General features: G+C 38.3%; 1 protein-coding gene across 1 annotated transcript in view; it reads right to left on the bottom strand.

Annotated features, from left to right (window-relative positions):
- Positions 1-7,373, bottom strand: part of CPQ (carboxypeptidase Q) — a 512,842-nt gene that overhangs the window by 371,599 nt on the left and 133,870 nt on the right. The window lies entirely within an intron of this gene.

Here is a 7,373-nt window from a genome sequence, read left to right as displayed (position 1 = left end):
GTGTGAACACAGTAGTCATTAACAGTATATGGCTACTGAGCACTTGACTGGTGACTAATGTGACTCAGAAACTGAATCGTTTTTTTATTACTGACATTTTAAAACTCTTTTTATTTATTTATTATTGGATAGAGACGGACAGATATTGATGGGGGGGGTAGAGAGAGTGGAAGAGACATAGAGACACCTGTAACCCTGCACATAGGGATCAAGAGCTTGAACCTGGGTCCTTGCACACTGTAATGTGCGCACTTAAACAGGTGCACCACCACCTGGCCCCAAACAGAATCTTGACATCATTTAATTTAATTAATTTATACTTAATTGTGAACATGGATAGGGACTACTGTGCAGAACTCACAGTTACAGCAAACATACTATAAATTCCTTCTCCCAGCACCGAGGGCCTTGCTTCCTATAGTCAAGTACCAGACATGATAGTCATGGCAGTGACCTGCAGTGGACACAGCCCAGAGTCAACATGTTCATATAGGCCTTTTGGGACGACAAAGTCATATACAAACCATTTAAGGGAGATCCCTGCTCAAATTACAAAAAGTAATAGGTGGCCATCTTGAACAACTTCACTCCTCAGTTTGTTTGTGTTACGGGCATATTACACAAAGGAAATACTCAGGTACTCCTGCAAATTCTATTTTTTTAATATTTCTCTTGTCCTTTCTCCCCATTCTCCCATTCTGAAAGACAATATATGAAAACCTCTAGGAACACAACATCAGTCTTATTCACAGAAATGCCGACCCTGACCACTGCGCTTGTAACTGCAACCTACCCTCTTCTCCCCAAATTACAGTCCTCTAATGTCACTTAACCTGCATTTATAGTCTTCCAGCTCCACCCAGTACATTAATGCAAACCCCACATGGCAAGAGAGGATTTTTGTTGTTGTTGTTTGCAGTCCAGTTGATGGCCCATGGGTACAATTTCTCATCTCACTGAGACAGATATCTGCATAGCACTTTCTCACTCACAAATTTGGTTCATCATCATGTGTCAGGACCTGAAAGCCCATCCTCTCCCCAACCCTCTCTCTGCCCTCCTTCCTCAGAGTTCTTTGCTTTGCTGCAAAGAATCCAACCAAGTCCAACTTTTACTTTGTGTTTCCCCTTTCTGTTCTTGTATCTTAAGTTTTGCCCATGAGTGAGATCAACCCACATTCATTCCTCTCTTTCTGGTTTATCTCACTTAACATGATTCCTTCAAGATCCATCCAAGGTGAGGTAAAGAAAGCGACTTAATTACTCTTAATAGCTAAGTAGTATTCCATTATGCATATATGCTACAACTATTTAGCCACTCATCTGTTGTTAGAAACCTAGGTTGCTTCCAAGTTTGGACTATGACAGTGTGCTCTCTTTGGACTGGGTGTGTTGGTTCCTTAGGATATACCCATGCGAGAGGAATTGCCAGGTCATAGGGTAGGTCCATTTCTAGCCTTCTGACAGTTCTACAGATTGTTTTCCACAGAAATTGGACCAATTTACGTTCCCACCAGCAGTACAGGAGGTTCCTTTACCCTCACAAACAAAAAAGGATTTTTGTCACTAATATTACCAAAGAAGCTAAAATTGTGTCTGGCTCAGGATAAGTGAAATTCACATGCACACACCCACACATATACTCAACACACTAACACACTCACACACTGGCCACTCATTGTATAAGTATACACTTATACATTTGCATATGTTGAGCAAGTGAAAAAAGAAAAATAAAAGTATAATAAATAATATCCCATTCCTGACCACTACTCATAGCTATATAATTTCCAACTAACATGTATACTTTTGCAGGCCACAACTATAATCACATCTTGAGTGTGAGTCATTTATTTTTATCTTCACGGCACCTCTACAGTGGTTATTAGGGGGATATTGAGGCACAAAAATAGAAATTTCTACAACTACTAGGTGTTGATGCTGATTTGAATTACTGTTTGGCTGAATCTAAGTGTCATGCCACTCTTATTGACAGCAATACTATTTCCGTTCACAAATGCAAAATATAAAAATAAAAGGTTTAGTATTTTCATTTGAAGAGAAATAAAAGGACAGTCAATAAGTATGCCAAGGCCTGCATGTTGCCAGTTTTTGTTGTTATTTTTTTTTTCCTTAGTCTACCCAGAATCTTGCTCAGAAATCAGGATACTTTTCCACAGTTTATTCCTGGGGCACTGGAAAAGGTGCTTCACTCCAGGATAAGAGTCATCAGACTCTGTTCAAAGTAATGAAAAGGACTATGGTAGTAAATTTTGAAGAAATTCATGGCCAAAGCTAAGAATACTCATATTTTAAAGTAAATCTCTGGGTAGTTGTTGATGTCACGAAAAAATATAAACACCTTCAGGATCCTTTTCACCCTCCGCACCTAATTTCCATGATGGATTGGCTAGGTTTTTTTTTGTTTTGTTTTGTTTTTTAAGGGAATTATTCTACATATAGTTTTAACTGTGGTCTCCTCTATAGGGACAACAGATGTTGGCTGCTCCATATTGACTCAGATCTTTTATTCCAGGGAGAATTTGATCAAGACACTCTTCTGACTTGATCCTTCCTGCGAACAATTAAGCATAGGAAGATTGTGAAGTGAGAATTATTATGTTTTCCACAGTTAAATGGAAAAGACTACACACAAAATAACATGTCTTTGGGGAATCAGTTCAATGTGGTATGATTTAGAAAACTGATTCTGACTTCAGAAGACTTTACCTCTGAACAGGAAATAGTTCAGGAAGTCTAGCTTCTTTTACTTATCAGGTAACCTTATACCAAGTACACTATATGAGATAATTAGGTCCACTAGATGGCTGTTTCGTGTGTGTGTGTGTGTGTGTGTGTGTGTGTGTGTGTGTGTGTGTGTGCTTTGTTTTTGCTAATCTGTTATGAAGAAGGAAAACAGCTGTTGTTGGAAGCTAAATGTTTTGGCTTCAACTGGTAAGGAAACTGCAAATTTATGAAAAGGAAGGTAAAACAACATTAACGCAATCCTAACTCTTAATCTCTCTCTCTCTCTCTCGTTAAGACCATAGTGGTGTGCAATTCCCTTTTCATTATAGATTAAACATTAAAGATTCAAATCCTTTCAACAAATGTATACCTTTCCTTCTTAGTAGGCACTGGGGACAGTTCAAATTTAAATAAATTCCAGTCCTAGCATTAGATATTCCATAATCTTGGGGACAAAAATAGGCGAAAATAACTTTTAAAGGAACTCAGAATGTTTTAAGGGCTAAATTAAAGTGTAGACAACCTTTAATAACCATTTTCTCTCAACGATTACTTTTTGTGATGTTGTATATATATAAACAATGTCAAAATTAGAAAATCACCTTTTATTCTGAGTGTGTGTGGTTCTCTGCCATATTATCATATGCATAGTCTCTTATAACTGCTTATAACTACTGATATGTCTTGCCCACATCCAGTGAAGAAGCAATTACAAAAGCTACAACTACCTTCTGTACCACAAAAGGAATTTTGATCCATATTCCTAATGGGGGAGAAAATGATAGGGGGAAAAGAGAAGAGGGCTCTGAACTTCAAGTCCATCAGGACTCAGAGGAGGAGAAAAAAAAGGAAGGACATTTGGATGTAGTAATAGGTGTATGTGTAAATTGGAAAAGAAGAGAAGGTGGGACTATAGGGGGGAAAAGGGCAAATATAGACAGATAATTATAGAAATAAATTAACTTATATCTACAACCTTAAGAGAACTACTGTAGTCTATAATGGAGATTGGGGATTCAGATCTCCGGTGGTGGGAATGGTGCAGAGTTTACACCTGTTATCTTGCAATTTCGTAAATCAATATTAAATCATTAATAACTTCATCTGCACTATTCCAGCCTTTAGGTTCATGATTGTTCAACAATTTGTTTGGCTTTGTATGTTAACTCTCTTTTCAGCTACCAGGTTCCAGATACTAGCATGATGCGGACCAGACTTCCCTAGACAGACAACCCCACCAATGTGTCCTGGAGCCCTGCTTCCCCAGAGCCCCACCCCACTAGGTAAAGAGAGAGGCAGGCAGGGAGTATGGATCGACCTGTCAATGCCCATGTTCAGCAGGGAAGCAATTACAGAAGCCAGACCTTCCACCTTCTGCAACCCATAATGACCTTGGGTCCATACTCCCAGAGGGATGGAGAGTGGGAGAGCTATCAGGGAAGGGGAGGGGATACAGAGGTCTAGTGGTGGGAATTGTGTGGAGTTGTGCCCATCTTATCCTATGGTTTTTGTTAATTTCTCCTTTTTTAAATAAAAAAAATTTTTTTAATTACTAATAATAGATAAAGTGCAGAATCAATTTTCAAGAAAAGTAATGCAAATCAATATTAATCTGAGGGAAGTCCTGGGAATTTCCTAAAAGATAAAATTTTAAGTGAACTCTAGTGGAAATTCCCAACAACATAAAAATAAAGAAAGGGATAGTCCCAGGTTTTAAAATATAAGAAAAAAGAAAGATAAAAATATGTAAACCATTTAATTTATTCAGGTACAATGATGAGGGAACTTCCTGCTTCTAACTGTTCTAATTGTTAACCAAGATATTGTGAAACTTCATCCTTACTCTATAAATACCAGCAAGTGAATAAAAGTGGTCACCTTGAAGCAATTTCAAAGGTAAAAAAAAAAGTAATTTAAATCCACCTCTGATTGAATGCAAGTTTGAAAACCAAGAGGGAAAGGGCAACCCCATAGCACAGCCAGAGATGTATGACCTTCCCCTCCAAATTGTCTCCTGAGAGCTGGCTCAAATGAAATCTAGTCTGTCGGCCATGAAAGTGAGCTCAGACCTGACTTCGTCAGAATCCATAACCCCACTAAATGCTCACCCTCTGTGGAGAAGCAACTGTCTGCCTGCTGGAATTGTGCTGCACATGTGGTCTTGCCATACTGACACCTGAGGATGAATTACTACAAAACAACTGGTTTACTTTGGCCTATAAAGTAGAAAAGTATATGTATTGTGCTGTCTAATGGATTAGTACCCACCAAAGGGTCATTGTATTTAACTTCAAACATAACATGGGCCACTTCCTAATATATAGGGACCCAACTCAGCAACTTAGAGCAGTAACAGACACAGACCACCCCTCAGCAATCTGATGACCTTAGAGTCCACACTGCCTCCATTGGCAATGCCCCATCACTACCCAAATTAATTTTAACAATCATCACAGGGTGAATTATATACTCTACAACCTAAAGTTTAGTGTGTTTGAAAGGCAGTTGCTTTGAAAGATATTTGTTTTGAGAGACAGTTGTTTTAAAATGGTGTTTCTTTATCAGTACTAAGAAGTGTCTGCTGTTACATATCATGGTTCCAATTCTGGCTAGAAAACTCACTAATTTTTGATCTTGGATAATTTTTTTAACCTCCCCCAACCTTTAAGATGAAGTCAAAGGAATACTGAGACATCTAAGACTCTGGTGAGCATCAGAGAAAATCATAGGTGTAAAAATTGCTATCAGTGTCGTGAACCATTATAAGACAATAAGAATAAGATATGTAAGAGTTCTGGACACACATAGAAGAAACACCAGTAGCAATATCTGATTTATTTAAAATTTTACTAGGAGCAAAACAAAAATAGTGTCTGTGACCAGTAATGGGGAACTAACTCACTTTTGACTCGGAGCAGAACCAATCTTATCTCACCAGACAACTCCAGAGGCTATGTGACCTCTGGTCAGTTTTCACAAAAGCAATAATTTAGGTAATACATCCTAAACCTGACCCCCCCACACACCCCATGTCAGGTTGGGTAGATAAGCTCAGTAGGTTTCATGGGTCTGTGAAACAGAGAAAGTTACAGGGGAGGTGTGAGAGGAGTCTGATAAGACAATATTTAGAGAAACACCAGAACAACAGGGAATAATAGAAAAAGATGTCAGCAGCCCATACCAAAATGAAAGCTAAGCTATAGTCTATCACTTAGTCTTCTCTTTTCCATAAAAGGATGACATAGCAACCAATACTGCATGATCTTCAATGGCTCTGTTGGAAGAAACTGGCACTTTAAACCTTGAGGCTTGTTCTAAGCAGTAGAATATGAATAAGCAGGGTACAACTGCTATTGCTGAGAGCCACCAGAGGTTTTTGACTAGTCCCTAGAGCTTTTATCTCTCAGTCTATAGTATGTTCTATCCCAGATAGGGGTTTTTATTTAACTCAGAGAGATAGATATCTGAGTCTGTAAGCAACTATCAGGAACCAATAAATAAATCATATAGGTGTAAGCCTTCGTGACATGGGAGATTGGTTGTTACTACTGCCTTTCTGAGAGCTAGTGCAGCTTTTATCAGGGCAGAGGAGAGAGCAGAATGGTTATGGAAAAGACTTTCATGCCTGAGGCTCCAGGGCTCCAGGTTCAATTCCCAGCACCACTATAAGCTAGAGCTGAGCAGTGATGTCGTTTCTCACTTTCTCTGTGTATGTTAAATGCAAAAACTAAAATATTGGAAAGAAAAGTTACAAATATTGGAAAACAAAGTTTTTATCAGAGTATTTCTCAATTTTTTTTTTTTAATATTTTATTTTATTTATTTATTCCCTTTTGTTGCCCTTGTTGTTTTATTATTGTAGTTATTATTGTTGTCGTCGTTGTTGGATAGGACAGAGAGAAATGGAGAGAGGAGGGGAAGACAGAGAGGAGGAGAGAAAGATAGACACCTGCAGACCTGCTTCACCGCCTGTGAAGCGACTCCCCTGCAGGTGGGGAGCCGGGGTTCGAACCGGGATCCTTATGCCGGTCCTTGTGCTTTGCGCCACCTGCGCTTAACCCGCTGCGCTACAGCCCGACTCCCAGTATTTCTCAATTTATAGCTCATATCAACTAAGATTTAACAAGGGGTGAAAATTAGATAACTACTTTTTTCTTCCTACCCAAGGGATCAAATATTCACTTCTAGATAGCAAAAAAAAAAAAAAAGATTTGAATTGAAATTTAGAAAATGTCAGTGATTGAGCACACGCAGACTAAATGAGAAAGAATTTGAAGTAGGACATAAACCCTAGAAATTATTAAAATGTATCCTTGGCTGCTTCAGTTGGCTAAACCACTAATAACATTTCTAAAAGAAACAAGTAGCCCCATTGCGCTGTTAAATAATTCTATCCAGTCTCAACAGATTTCAGTATTTCATATCTAAATGTATTTTTTTCTCTCTAAACTCTATCATCAAACACCAAGGGCAAAAATAATAGAAATGGTTATGTTTGCTCATGTTTACATCAAACACAAAACAATGCTAGTATAGTGTTATATTGGAAGAGATCAAATAACTCTATGACAACCTGGCATTCCAAAATGGATTTTTTTTAATGTAGCTATGTTTTGAAATGCTAAC

This window comes from Erinaceus europaeus, chromosome 8 (assembly GCF_950295315.1).
Source record: "Erinaceus europaeus chromosome 8, mEriEur2.1, whole genome shotgun sequence".
Taxonomy (NCBI): domain Eukaryota; kingdom Metazoa; phylum Chordata; class Mammalia; order Eulipotyphla; family Erinaceidae; genus Erinaceus; species Erinaceus europaeus.
This window is presented reverse-complemented; position numbering and strand designations above follow the sequence as displayed.